Source organism: Suricata suricatta, chromosome 9, assembly GCF_006229205.1.
Source record: "Suricata suricatta isolate VVHF042 chromosome 9, meerkat_22Aug2017_6uvM2_HiC, whole genome shotgun sequence".
In the NCBI taxonomy this organism is placed as follows: domain Eukaryota; kingdom Metazoa; phylum Chordata; class Mammalia; order Carnivora; family Herpestidae; genus Suricata; species Suricata suricatta.
In genome coordinates, this window is record NC_043708.1 from 129,182,941 (window position 1) to 129,197,959 (window position 15,019).

A 15,019-nucleotide genomic window follows, 5' to 3' on the forward strand; every position below is an offset into this window, starting at 1 on the left:
TCTTTGCACGGTGTCCCAATCCTGTAAAAAAGTCTAGCCATTGTTAGAAAGTATTGGGCAGGACAGCAGAGTTATTGTTTTAAGTTATTCGAACATGGGATATTTTGTGCATGTTGCAGGGTGAAGAATGTAGCCCCGGGGAAGGTGCAGATACAGAATGGGACTAGTTGAGGGGCACCTGGGTGGCCTAGTTGGTTAAGTGTTCGATGTCTCAGGTCATGATCTCACAGTTTGTGGGTTCGAGCCCAGCAGTGGGCTCTGTGCTGACAGCTCAGAGCCTGGAGCCTGCTTCCGATTCTGTGTCTCCCTCTCTCTCTGCCCCTCCCCCACTCATGTACTGTTTCTCTCTGTCTCAATAATAAACATAAAAAAAAAAAAGAATGGGATCAGTTGAGAAAAGCATGCAGGGCACACCTTACTCTAAGCTGTACATGCTATCAGGCAGGACATGATCTGATGGGATCAGTGAGTTCGGTGCCCAGTGGTGGAAGGAAAGACCTTTTCATCCAGTACCTACATAACCACGACAATTCCTTTAATTGTCTGTCTCAGTGCAGATTCTAAGCCTCCCATTCTGTCCTCTCATGCTAGGAATGGACTGTTAGTAGAATGCGGACCACCATTATTCCTACTACTTGTCAATTGCTAATGGAAAAAAAAGAATATATCATTCGAATTTGCGTGCCCTCCCTTGCCCAAATTGAAGAATTACACAAATATCTTACTACAAATTCCCTGTTTTTTAGTTCTTAATTTTGACGTTTCTTTCAGTTAGTTGGTTTTAGAATGGCTTCAAGTAATTGTTTCTAAAAGTAATGTGCAGGATGTTTTCTAATCTTTGGACATCTGGGAGTAATTTTCTGTAAGTTTTGCACATGAAAAACATGTTGACTAGATTTTAAAAGATGTGATTACAACAGCTCTCAAAATTTAATAGCTATTACTTCATTACCTTTTATTTAAGTTTATTTTTAGGAGAGAGAGGAGAGAGACAGAGTACAAGTGGGGAGAATCAGAGAGGCAAGGAGGCAGAATCTGAAGCAGGCCCCAGCGCCCAAACAGCACAGAACCCGACCTGGGGCTTGAACGTGCAAATAATGAGATCATGACCTGAGCCGAAATCGGACGCTCAACTGGCCGACCACCCGACCTGAGTTGAAGTCAGATGCTTAGCCGACTGAGCCACCCAGGCACCCGACTTCCTTATCTTTTACAACTTGGTGCTGTAGACATTGGGCCAGTATGGATTTTATTAATTTGTAAATGATCTAAGATTTAAGATGAGGCTTTTTGCTTGTTTGTTTTTGTGTTTTTAATCACTTGGTGGGATATATTTAGGTGTGTGATCTAGATATTCCTCTTTTGTCCCTCCATTCTTCATAATCTCCATCCTGCTGTGGGCTGTGGGATTCTTACAGATCGAATCAATGCACCATGAGGCCTGGTAGCTTCTGATTGATTGGGCCAATGGGAGTCACTAGAAGATTAGGAGCCAGAGGAGGTCAAATTTGGGTCCTACCTTTCTTTTTTTTACAACTGTCTCTCTCATTTCTGAGACTTTACCTTCCTCTTGCTTTTTCAAGCCTAGTGTTTGTAATATCTACTATAGTCTTGACTGACTGTGTGCAGATTTCCTATAATTGATTATTCCAGGTACTTGGTGAATGTGGTCAAACTTTCTAATGACCTATCCTCAAGGTCACTGATTATTCCTTCTGTTGTGTCCAATCCACTCTTATGCCATGGTTGTTTTTTTTTTTTTTTTTCAATTTTAGCTATAGTATCTTTCAGTTCTAGAATTTCTTTTTGGTCATTTTTTGGATTTTTAAAATTTCTTTGCTAGTATTAAAAATTTTTTAAGTGTTTTATTTTTGAGAGAGAGAGAGAGAGAGACAGAGACAGAGAGAGAGAGAGAGAGAGAGACAGCATGAGCAGGGGAGGGTCAGAGAGAGAAGGAGACACAGAATCTGAAAACAAGCTCCAGGCTCTGAGCTGGCTGCACAGAGCCCGAAGTGGGGCTTGAACCCATGAACTGTGAGATCACGACTTGAGCTGAAGTCAGACGCTTAACCAACTGAGCCACCCAGGCGCCCCTCTTTGCTAATACTTTAGTCCATTTATTCATTATGGTTATGTTGCCCTTTAAGTCTCTGAGCATATCTTAAAATAGAGATTTTGAAGTTTTTGTCTGCTGATTCCAACTTCTGAGTCATCTTTTTCTAACATGGGTCTTATTTTCCTTTGTTTTCTTGTATCTAGTCACTTTTTAAATTATATACCGGACACTGTGGGAGTTGGGTTTTAAAAGGATCTCAAATCTGTTTTCTATCTTTGGAGAATATGGAGTTTTGTTCTAGAATGTAGTTAAATTATTTTCTATCACCTGAATCATTGCTAGGGTGGGTTTATTTTGGCTTAACTGTTACTCTGAAGGTGAATACTTTAGGCCTGGGAGGAGGTCTTTACAGCTGGGTGTGACTTTCATGGAGTTTTAATGGAAAGGCTGTGGCTTTGACTAAACCCCTTTAACTTGAAAAGATTTGTTCTACAAACTCTGTCTTCCCTGCTGTGGGCATGGGTTCAAGTCTCAGTTCTGCTCTTGTCCTTCCAGCTATGTATCCCTTGGGCTCTTTGTAGCCTTGCTTGGCAGATGTGTACGTTGGTGGTCAGCCAATGGCATGAGGCGATTTTCTGTGGACATTTTGAGCTTACTTCCTCCACGGCTTCCTCCATTTCGTGGAATTCTGTGAATTCCTCCAGTCAGGAACCAGCTCCTATGGCGTGGTTGAATTCCTTTTTCTGGCTCCACATATCAGTAAGATTCCAGACTCTGCCTGACTCTATCCTCCATATTCCTCTTTCGCAAATGCCAAACCCTCTTCTGCTTTTGCCTGCTTTGGGTCACTCTGCAGGGTCTTCAAACACCTGTCTTTTGTCAAGCTCCCGAGTTGATCATTGTGACCGTCGGGAGGAATAGTCTGATCCGAGTTATGCTGTAACCAAGGCGTTATTCTTTCTTGCCTGTACTTTCGTGGTATGCCTTATGTACCCTTGCTCTGCACAGCCTCCTCCCGCCGAGTAGCCACAGCAACCCTGTTAGAACATTAAGTCTGATAATGCTTCCTTTTCCTTACAAGCCACCACTGGCGGGCCCACTGCCCCAGAATGTAGAACATTAAGTCTGATAATGCTTCCTTTTCCTTACAAGCCACCACTGGCGGGCCCACTGCCCCAGAATGAGAGCCCACATCCTGGCAGTCGGCAGCATTTCCCCCCAATGTATCCGCCACCCCTCACTCTATCTTTTCAGTCTGTCTTGCTATCTGATTATTTTCCATTTTAATCACTCTGTTCTTGCCCTTTCTTTTTTTTAAATTAAAAATGTTTTTAAATGTTTTTATTTATTTTTGAGAAAAAGAGAGAGACAGCGTGAGCAGGGGAGGGTCAGAGAGAGAGGGAGACACAGTATCCGAAGACAGGCTCCAGGCTCTGAGCTGTCAGCACAGAGCCTGACATGGGGCCTGAACCCACAACCGTGAGATCATGACCTGAGCCAAAGCCAGAGGCTCAACAGACTGAGCCACCCAGATGCCCCTTTTATAATTTTTAAAAATGTTTATTTTTGAGAGAGAGAGAGGCAGAGAGAGTGGGAGACACAGGATCAGAAGTAGGGTCCAGACTCTGAGCTGTCAGCACAGAGCCTAACACAGGGATTGAATTCACAAACTGAGATCATGACCTGAGCTGAAATCAGACGCTTAACCTACTGAGCCATCCAGGCACCCCTTGCCCAAATTACTTTCTTCCTACTCCTTGCTCTTGCTTTGGGGCCTTTCCCCCTTCTATTTTGTTTTTTTCCTGGAATTGGCAGCTCCCACCCTGTTGAAAATTATAAATCCCTACACTCCTACCTACTCTTACAGCCTCTTTCCAGCTTCCCTTGTTTCCCTTACCTCCGTAAGGCTCACAACCACCTTGTTCATTGACCTTACTTCACCTTCTCCTTACAAGGGTATCAGTTACAAGGATCTAAGTTTGGTGACGGCAGGGATTTTTGTTTGTCTTGTTCACTTGTATAGTCTCAGACCCCAGAATGATGGATAAATCCCTTTCTCTAGAGGGACTCATATTGAGCCGGTTCCTTAGTACCAAGCATTGTATGTCCAAGGCAGTTCCCAGCCATATTATGCAACTGACGTATTTGATCTTGGGCCCGTTTGTCTTCACTCCTGCCGTAGACTCTTTCCTGCATAGCTCTTCCCTTGCAGTGCTGATCTTCTGGGACACAACACTGTGGCATTTGAGAAAATGTCACTGGATTGTGTGTCTGTGGAGTTTTAGAAATAACCTCAAAAAAACATGGTCTCCTTTGAATTTGTTACCACTGCATAAGATATGCCAGTGTTCTGGTGTTTATAGAGTTAATAGGATAGAGAGAAGAAAAAGAGGGGGATGTTGGTTTAATTATCATTTATATAATACATTTTATGAGCCTACATAAATTATGCATCATTGACCTTTAAATGAATTTAGCCTTAATGAGATCGTTTCATTATGTTTAAAGATGTAATATAATTATTTTATTATGTTTTTTATTATTTCCTAAGCTTATTTATGCTCCTCCCCCCTCATCAAGGCCCAAATGCACTGCCTTCTTATCTGATATTTTTTTAGGCTGTTTTCTGGTTTGAGGTTTACAGAAATCTGATCTCACTGAACTATGGCATCGCTTAATTGTTTAATTTTCCAGGGCACTCTACTACAATCCTTGCTTTATCAGAGACCTGGGTTTCCAAAAGAGTTAAACTTTGTGATCTGGAAATGGATTCTTTAATAATGTAGTTTGCAACAGGAATCTTTACCCCTGGACACACATAGAATAATGAATCTAGAGCTTAGGCTCAGCATTTCTCCCTCTAGTGTTGGATCTTGAAAACGCAGATTAATTTTGAACAGGACTTTGTGTCTTATGGAGTCCTAGGGGCCCCAGAGGATCCCAAGAAATCTGAAGGGAGGGAGGAGGAGGCTGTACAGGCTGGACTCTGGTCTCATTCCTTTCAGATGCAGAAGCACCACTTGGGGACACTGCTTTCGCTCTTACTTGACAAAACAGTTGTTTTTGTGCTTCAAAAATAAAAATTTAGAAACTATAGCACTAGAGTGTAAGCATATGAAACCTAAGAAGTGATTGTAGTGCACATGTCCACATATGTCATTAGATTTTGGGATTTGAGCTAAATTGCTTATATAAAACATATAAATGCTTGAGCTAGCCGCAAATAACTATTTAACGTATGGTGCAATGAAACATCTATATATTTTAATTAAAAAAAAAAAACACAACAGAGGGGTGCCTGGGCGGCTCAGTTGGTTAGGCATCTGATGCTTGATCTCAGCTCAGGTCTTCAGGATTGTGAGTTCGGACCCCACACTGGGCTCCATGCTGGGCAGCGAGCCTACTTAAACAAGCAAACAAACAAAATACACAACGGAAAATGTTTAAAATATTCTCAGGTTTTGTGAACTCATAGTCTAAACAGCCAGGCTTGGGAGCTCATTTGCAATACTATATTTTATCCCTGATAATCAAGGTGTCTTTGATCTTTTTTCAGGGAGGCCTTGGTGGAGACATCCCGAAAGCAATTCTAATGTTTCCATGCTGTGGCTCATAGTGAAATGTCCTCCATAATCTTTCACTGAAACAGTAGTTATGCTGTTTCTTTTTGTTTTCTGGGCAGGAGTCAACGCATATGGGGATGGGAAATGGATTTTATTGGGCATTGGAAGGGGCCTGAAGTCTCTTTGGAAGGGAAGGGGAGATGGGACTTAGGGGATCAAGCCTTTTCCAACCTTCCCAGATAAGGATTCAGGTATCCTTGGTGGATAGAAGCCTTTCTTCTGAGGCTCTGATGGTCCTCCAGATTCCTGGGACTATAGCCCAATTCTCATAGTTCAGAATTTGGGTTCTTGGTTGCTTCTCCATTTGGCTGTGTGGAGTTTTGATAATCTCTAGTGACTCTTAGATCTTGTTTCGGGTCCCTGAACCTCCTTTAACAGGAAAATAGAGACTTGGAGAGAACAAGGAAAAGATGGGGTGGGGCAGTGGAGCAGACGACAAGGAAGGAGGAGTTTTTCGAGGGCCCCTGTGGGGGAAGGCTGTGTGTGTCTGGGGTCTTCCGCAGCAAGGAACAGCTAGGAAATTGGTGTTGATTTGCTCAGTCTTGTCATAGTGGCCAGGAATAGGCTGGGGGTACTTCCAAGCTACTTGGGACTGGGTAGGCTGGAGTATTTTTTAGAGGTGTTGGGGGCACCCAAAAGGATAACAGTCTTCCCGTCCCAATAATGTGAAAGGGAGAAATTCATGAAGAATCTAATGGTATTCTTCAATGACCTGGAGAGACAAGAAAATATGCCCGTGATAGGCAGCGGCCCAGATGGCTTCTAAGGATTCTCTGCTTCTTAGTATTCATGCTCTCGTGTAATCCCTGTGTGTGTGGCTGGACCTAAGGATTCTAATACATAGATTATGGCAGAAGTACAGAGGTGCCACTTCTGAGACCGTGGCTTCCATTTTGCGTGCACTCACCCACTCTGGCTCTTCTCGCCTACTCACTCTGATGAAACCAGCTGCCGTTTGTGAGCTGCTCTATGGAGAGACCTATATGGCAAGGAACTGAGGGTGCCTCTGGCCAACAGCCAGGGGTTGGGTTTGAAAGCAGATCCTTCTCCAGTCAGGTCTTCAGATGAGATTCCAGCCTTGGCTGATACCTAGATTACAGCCTTGCGAGAGACTCTAAGCTGGAGGACACAGATAAGCCATTCCCTGTTACCTTATCCACAGGAACGAGGGAATAAATAGTTGTTGTTTTAAGTGGATAGATTTTGGGCTAATTTTCTTTGCACCAATGGATAACGATACAGTACCCTTGGAGTAGGAGTGTTGGAGGCCCTTGTTTTATGTAGATGATTGTAATGAGTGGCTTCTTTTACTCAACCTTTTCTTATGGTTCCTGAGCCAAGGGGGGAGTTGAGGGGTGTGTAAGAGGTTAGCTGGAGTTAGGGTCATGTCGTTGAATTGTGCGGTACCCCTTCAAGAGCCCAGCAAAGAGCTCCCACATCATTACATAAAAGAGTCATGCAGAGATCAGAAGAGCGTACTCAGGGCTGGTCAGAGAAGCCCTGTCAACCCATACAGGAACTGTGACCAAATCTAGTCAGCTCAGGAGACACTTGTTCTTTATCCCTTTCCCAAGTTCTCAACACTGAGTAGCCACAGCTTAGAAGAGGGGATGGGTGAGGGTGTGAATGGGTAGGACTCTGGAGCACATCAAAATGATAGGTTTTCTGTGTCACCTTCCAAGAGTGACCTAGTGGTCAGCAGAGGCAAGGGAGACCTTGTGATAGTCAGTAGGGGAAAGAAAGATGGCCCTGAAGGTCATAGGTCAGCATACTTTAAAGGGGTCATGTACAGAAGGTGTTAACAAGCATTTGAAAGCAGTCTCTATTTTTGTCTAGTCAAGCATTACGGTTCTATCATTTTCTTGAATGTTTAACCTTCCTTTTCTAATCACTGGAAACACTTTTGTTATGGAGGAGATGCTTTCTCCATCAGAGGGTCCAAGAGATATAAAAGAGTAGGATCCACAGGATCTGGGATCCTTGGAGATCCCTGGATCTTCACTGGATGCCATAGCAGCCCATTAAGTGAAAGAGGGAAAGTATTTTCTGCCAAATTTTTTACTGTTTCCTTAGAAAAATCTTTTGGGATTGCTCTCAGTACTCTTAAAAATACATATTCACCATAGGGGAGTAGAAAGTAGAAACCAAAAACCATGATCCCAATGCTTAGCAGATTCATCTGGGAACATTTTAGTGCATATTTTTCCAGTCTCTTTTCTAAGGTGTTCATGTTGTGTTGTACACAACTGGATCACACCGTACACTTTTGCCAGCATCATTTGGATTTACCGTAATAATAACTTGAGCATCTTTTCATGTTTCCATGTTTATGACCATAGCATTATTTTTTTTTGAGGGTTCCATATCATTATATTCTATATCTATCACTTAAAAGATGCAACATAATTTAAGGTATTCAGTGTCCTCTTGGTGGGCATTTAGAAAGGTTCTAATTTTTGATATTTAGAGATGACTATTGTTTTTTACTTGATGTAACCAAGTGAGGTCAAGTTGAGGAAGGGCATAGACTTAGTATAATGAGACCAGGAGAGGCATAGAATGTCGAGGGGTCTCAAGTACTCTTGATGACACTTCCCCTTGCGCTTTCATGTCCATTGCCAGTGAGAGTCAGACCATGCGCAGGCCATGGTTATCTTGTATGTAAAGAGAGGGTGTTGGTCCCATGACTCCTTTGTTCATTTCCATGTTTGTGAATTGTTGACCAGTTGACTGATCTCTCTTCAAGTTCTCATCTGGGGCACCTTAAGCTCCTCCAGTGTGCTTCCTCCTCTGTGAAATGGGAATGCAAATGTCCTTCTTAAGAGGTCTAGGGGATTAAACGTTTGTCATAGACTCCAACACTTAGTAAGCCCTCAACAAGTCTCCCCTGTTATTAGGTTGAACCATATGAAATTGCCAATTTTTTGTAGGTCACACATGACTAACACCGGTGATTTCATGTAGTTCAAGCTAACAGTTTTTCTTCCATAGTAAAATGTCATCTGTACTTTCACTTTCTTTTACACACACACGCACACTGGTCTATTGCTGCAGGAAAAGAGAACGGAGGTATTTTACAAATTTGAGGGCTGCAACAAGTTGGAGATGTTCTTTGCATGCAGACATTCCCACGCTGTGTTCTTCGCAGTAAGGAACCTGGATGTAGCTGAGAGGTAATGTTACAGCTACTTAGAAACAGGGGTCACATGTTATCTGCAATCGCTTTAGAAAATTTTGAGACCAGGCATATCGCAGTGATCATTTAAATGTTGCTGAAACTCCCTGAAATGAATTCTAACAGGGCAGCAGAGCCCCTGGAGACTGAACGTTTAAAACATCCTGTTAGGCTCAAGACCTTCAGGCAAGTGGGGTGTGACAGCAGATGAGAGGCATACGGGAAGGGCAGGTGGAAGGACCCAGAGGTGATGGGGGCCATACGTGGCTACAGGGGAGCTTGCACAAGTCCTGGGACCCTACGACGCATCCCCACCAGGAATCCAACCCAAGCTTCTGGCTCTTAAAGCCATTGGATGTAGGGAGGCTAATTTCTGAATTTAGAAGATACCAGGAGAGAAATGGCATTTTTTTACTGAAAGGATGATAATGTGAGCTATGTGACTAGCTAGGCCAGCTCACCTTTTTCCCCCTGACTTCCCTTCTCATTCGGTCTTGAGAAACCACACTGATCTGCAGCGGTGGCCAAAGGGCGATGGTAATGGGTCAGAGCAGGGCAGAACGTGGTATGAAACCTAGTGCCACCCTTCCAGAAAGAAACACTTCAGACACCTCCAGTATTTTAAAGTGAGCCATAAAGATGCCTTTGATTCCTTTGAGTTTTTGAAATGCTGATGTGCAATAGGGGGGCGGCTGGGGGCTGGCAGTCCTGTGTGAGGTCCCCTAGGCAACCGTGTGGAATTCCCCCTTTGAATGCCAAGCAGCCGCACATCCTTGGTATTCTTTTATTTGGGGGAATATGCGGTTGAGAATGCGTGTGAGAAAGCTGGATCAGGGGCCCTAGCTCATTCGCAGGGAGGGCCCGCAGTGTGCATTTCCGCTGCCCTTGGGGATCCAGAGGACACAGAACTAGATAGAGTGGCCACCAACGAGCATTCGGGCTGGCGGGCGGGGAGTATGTGTGTGTGTGTGTGTGTGTGTGTGTGTGTGAGACCATAAAGGAGGAGGCACACTTGTACATCCATGCAGGAAAGAAGAAAGACAATCTGGGGGAAGGGGAATTGGAGAAAGAAATATATAAAGACCCTTAGAGAGAAAAATATTCTTGTTCTAATCAATCTGAGCCAACCTGTTATTTGGGGAGCATTTTGGACGTTGCCATGAAAGACAATCACCGGGTGATCCCTGAGCACCAAATCATTTTGCAATCGCCCAGCAGTCTCTCCTCTCAAGCTCCAGAATTACCAAAATATTCTTGTCTAACAGCAGAGGGATAAAAAAAAAAAATGCACATCTCCCTGTATGTTTTTTGGGTTTTGGTTTTTAGTTCCCACATGCCCATGTGATTTCAACTCTGAGGTTGTCCCCTGGCACAGTTCCCACCTGGTGGCTGCTCACAGGTGAGCATGAGCGCGGGAGCAAGAAGCAGGTGCCAGAGGCTGCGAAGGAAGTTTCCAGGGGCTCTTCTGGTCCACTTCCGTGTAGAACCGGAAGTGGGGGAAGGAAATACACAGGTTGATGGGTGTGGGATGAGGAGGTGATGGGGAAGGTCCATGTGGTGGCATCCAGGATGGGGGGTGCCAAGGACAATCAGATCAAGGCCAGGCAGTGGCACAAAGTGATGTACCTCACAGGGCCGGATGGGTGGCCGACATCATATGGGAGCCTTGGGAGTCATCTGTGGAGAGGCCCCAACTCAGGGCATTGAAATGGGGAAGCTGACAGGAGTAGAGAATTCCTCCTGGGAGAAATATTCCAGCATCGAGGTCAGGTTGCTGCTGTCCAGCCCACGACGGGTGGGCGTGGCCCCAACAATGACCCCAATCCACACTGATGGCAATGCTGATCCTCTTTAACGGGGTACAGCAACAGGTCCACAGGAAGATGTGGGAGATCCCCGGCTCTCCCGTGAGTGGGTCCACTGCCTCTGGGAAGATGGGTAGCTTCTGGAACACAGAGCAAGTGGCAGAGGACACAACTCACCACGGGCTCATCTGTCCACAAACCAGAGGTCTGTTTTTTTGTTGTATTCATGTATGAGTCCAGTGGTGCTTCGAAAAACTGATGGTGGAGTTGGTGACACGGAAGGCAAGGGCTGTTCTGGGTCAAGGAAGTAGGAAACAGTCAAGAGGTCCTGGAGCCAGTACACGGCCACCTGAGAGCTGTGAGTCTGGGTTTGGACAGTCAAGCCACAATTCCTGGAAAATCCTCTAGATGCAGCTTCATTTCCCCCATCGCTTTTCATCGTTGGTCTCTCTCCCCACATCCCCTGAGCCTGGAGTTTTGGAGACTGGTTCTAGCAATTTTTTTTTTTTTTTTTTACCTTTGGCTCTCTGGACAAAGATAGGCTGGGGACGGACGAGGTCTCATTTCACAGATTTCTGCTCTGGCCTGACCCAGGGATTTTTTTTTTTTCAAGGAAAGGAGATGCCACTCTTTCTGGCATCCATTTTACTTGCTGGCGGAGGCTTCTGTCCCGTTGTGTGACATACGTGGGCGTGAGGAAGGTCACCCATTGCTTATTGGTGTTTCTGAAAAGATGCAAATGTGCATAAGGAGATCCATGCCCTCTTCCCAGAGACCAGGTACAGCCTCTGACCCAACCTGTCAGGAGGTGTGAGGAGAGAGCGTGTGGGGATGTGGCGGTAAGGTGTGAGTCTGGCTGCTCCCTGGGGTCCCCGTGTCCTCTCTCCTCATGGCTGCTGGGCACTGCCATCTTCCTTCCCCTGAACTTTTACTTTCAAAATTAATCTTCTGTGCCTGGGGGAGGCAGACCACAGCATGAGCCACTGTCCAAAGGCAGGCAGTACCCAGACCTCTTCGGCGACATTTTCACAAACCATCTTTAGGGCCTGTTTTACCCATAATTCCAGCCCCCTCACTAGCTAGTGTTATTTTCACATGTACAGGTGGAGCTGACCCAGGTCCCTGCTTATCCTCGAAGAAGCTGGCTTGGTGCTTAGAAGAGGACAGTTAGAGGTGGTGGCCAGTGCCACTGGCTTGTTCCTTCCTGGAACAAGCATCAGGGACCTCTGGGATCTGTGTAGCCACCCAGCTTTACCATGTACCCAAGGAGTCTCACTTCCTGGCAAAGTCAAGGGACAAGGTCACAGAGGTCAACGGGATTTAGTGATTAGCAGAGGGTGCATCATTAAACATTTTTCTCCTGCTGGTAGAAGACATAAAGTTTTATTGTGGGAAATTTTTATCGTGGGGAAAAAGATCAAATAGCACAAGGATAACAATAAAAAAGGTGGTATCAAGAGATTATGGAAGCTTTTCTCCCCAGAAGTAATAGGGTCTTACTTATTTTTCTTAAGTAAACTTCATTCCCAGTGCAGAGCCCAATGTGCTCCTTGGACTCATGACCCTGAGATCAAGACCTAGCTGAGGTCAAGTGTCAGACGCTTAACTGAATGAGCCACCCAGGTGCCCCAGTAGGGTCTTAAGTAAATTCTTCTAGTTACTGCTACTGTATAACAAACCACCCTGAAAACATAGTGTCATCAATCAACCCTTTTCTTATGCTCATAGATTCTGGGAGTCAGGAGTTCAGACTGGGCACAGCCATATGGATTGTCTGCTCCATGACGTCTGGGGCTTCAGCTAGGAAGGCTCAAAAGTTGGGGGTGACTTGACTGTTGGTTGGAATAATTTGCAAGGGTCTTCACTCACACAGCTGGTGGGTGATTCTAGGTGATGGATGGGACCTCTCCCTGGATGTTAGCTGGAGCGAATACATGTAATCTCTTTATATAGACTAGCTCGGGCTTCCGCACAACAGGGAAGCTGGATTCCAAGAGTGGGTATCCCAAGAGATACGAAGTTGGAGGAATGGGAAAAAAATATGGGAGCTCTGTTTTAAAACCTCCATGGTTCACCAGATGACAGTGTGACTCAGTGATTAGGAGATAAGAGCTTGGGGTCATAGTTCACTTCTGTTCTTACCAGCTGCATGATCTTAGGCAAGTTCGTTGTGATAGAGACTAGTGTGGCTAGTATCTTTTTCTCTTCTCGTCTTCTTGGGAACACCAGTAGGCTATGCCCCAACCCCTTGCATTGAGCTGGGGCTGAGAGACTCATTTTAGCAGAAGTGCCAGGTGTCACATTGGGTTAAGGGGAGGGAGAGCCATACTCTCGCTCTCCTTCTTGCTTGTCATCTACATGCAGGGGATGATCAAGTGGCAACTCAGTGTAGGAGGGGGAGAGTCACAATTCAGAAGGAGCCTGGGTCCCCGAATGACTGCTACAATGAGTCCTTCATTCCATGCCTGCTGCCAACAAGGACATGGGGAAGAGGTAGGCTTGGAGTGTGTTAAGTCACTGAGGTTTTGGGTTTTTCATGATAGTGGTGAGCCTACCCTGACCAAGGCATTACCCAACCTCTTTGAACCTGTTTCCTTGCCTATAAAGTGGGGTGTTGGCTGCCTCTATCTTTGGGTGCCCTGCAAATTAAGAGAAATAATTTACTGGACAGCATCTGGCACAGAGCCAGTGCTCAGTGGATGCTAGCTATACTTATTAAGTGAATGTGATTGCCAGTCAGAAGAGGGGCAGGTTTGTGTGCAGAAGGATTGTGGTCCAGAGGGAGTGGAACAGTGGGGTTGCCCTCATTGTCGTCATTGTCATCGTCATCATCAGGATGGCACCCACCATTTACTGAACACCTGCTTGGGCCAGGCTCTATCCCAGGGATGTGTCACCTGCCCTCATTTCAATCCACCGAGGCAGAGGTATTATTAGTGCTGATGTCGAGTTGAGCACTCAGGGGCCCGAGAGCTGTCTGAAGTCACAGGCAGGCTTGAAGCTCAGGGCTCTGTGACCTCAGAGCCTGACTTTTTTTCCTGCAGGGATGACACCTTGTGCATTTTTGGGAAATGTGACATATTTAAAGAAAAAAAAAGAGACCTCCACCCACCCGCCTTCTCCCTGGAAAAGTGTCATGTTTTCCTTTTGATATTTTACCTCTGCTTCAAGTTATAGGGATGTGCTCTTGTTAGTTAAGCTTTTGGCAGATAGTTGGGCCAAAAACGTGGAAGAGCCCTGCTTCCTTCCCTTCCCCCAGGTCCTCTTGCTTTGCTGTTTTGTTTGAACTCTATAGGCTCCGTGGAGTGGATCAGTGGAGATGGGGACTGGATCTCAAGAACAAAGCCCATGTCTGAGTCCTGAGAGTCTTGCTTCAGCTTGAGGCCTCCTTTGAGTAGCACGGATGTTTTAAAGCCCTCTTGGTGACACTGATGACGTGAGGTGGGATTATAACACCAGGGTGGCTTCCTTCCTTCCTCCCTCCCTCCTTCCTTCCTCCCTCCCTCCCTCCTTCCTTCCTTCCTTCCTTCCTTCCTTCCTTCCTTCCTTCCTTCCTTCCCTCCCTCCCTCTCTTCTTTTCCTTTCTTTCCTAGCCTTCCTCTCTTCATTTCCTTCCTTCCTTGTGTTTTTTTCTTCTGTGTAACTTGCCGAAAGCAACTTGCAATTTCACAAGAATAAGAAAGGCCCGGTGAAACCTTGTGCTGGAACTAGATTTACTACATTAACCGGTGATTAATGTCTTTAACACTCGTGTGTAAATTGTTGCCCCTCTTTGCTCTTTGAGATATCAGTTTAAGTTTTAGCAACATGCCCCACCCCAAAGACCAGTAGATCTGTAAGTGTGGATGCGGTCATTGGCATCGTGGGATCTCCCTGGACTATATTTGTGTTTTCGTTAAGAAGGCAGTTCTAGGGGCACCTGGGTGGCTCAGTGGGTTAAGCATCTGACTCTTGATTTCAGCTCAGGTCATGATCTCGCGTGGTTCGTGAGATCGAGCCCCACATCAGGCTCTGCGTTGACAGCGTGGAGCCTGCTTGGGATTCTCTGTCTCCCCCTCACTCTGCCCCTCCCCTGCTCACTCACGTGTACTCTCTCTCAAAATAAATAAACGTAAAAAAAAAAGAAGGCAGTTCCACTTGGCACTGTTAGGTTGTGCCCATATTTAGCTGTTGAACTGGGACAGGCAAAGACGGGGTTTTATGACATATTTTACCTACACTGTTCCTCTTCTGGCTCAGATAAAACTTTAAACACAAGTCTCATCTTTCTTCATTTTAAAAATTTCATTTATGTATGTATGTATGTATTTATTTATTTTTAATGTGCATCCAAGTCGGTGTATAGTGCAACAATGATTCC

At 45.3% G+C, this 15,019-nt stretch overlaps 1 pseudogene; it reads right to left on the minus strand.

Moving 5' to 3' along the window:
* Window positions 1-10,201: 10,201 nt before the first annotated feature.
* LOC115302383 lies at window positions 10,202-11,569 on the minus strand (annotated as a pseudogene).
* Between the last annotated feature and the right edge of the window lie 3,450 nt (window positions 11,570-15,019).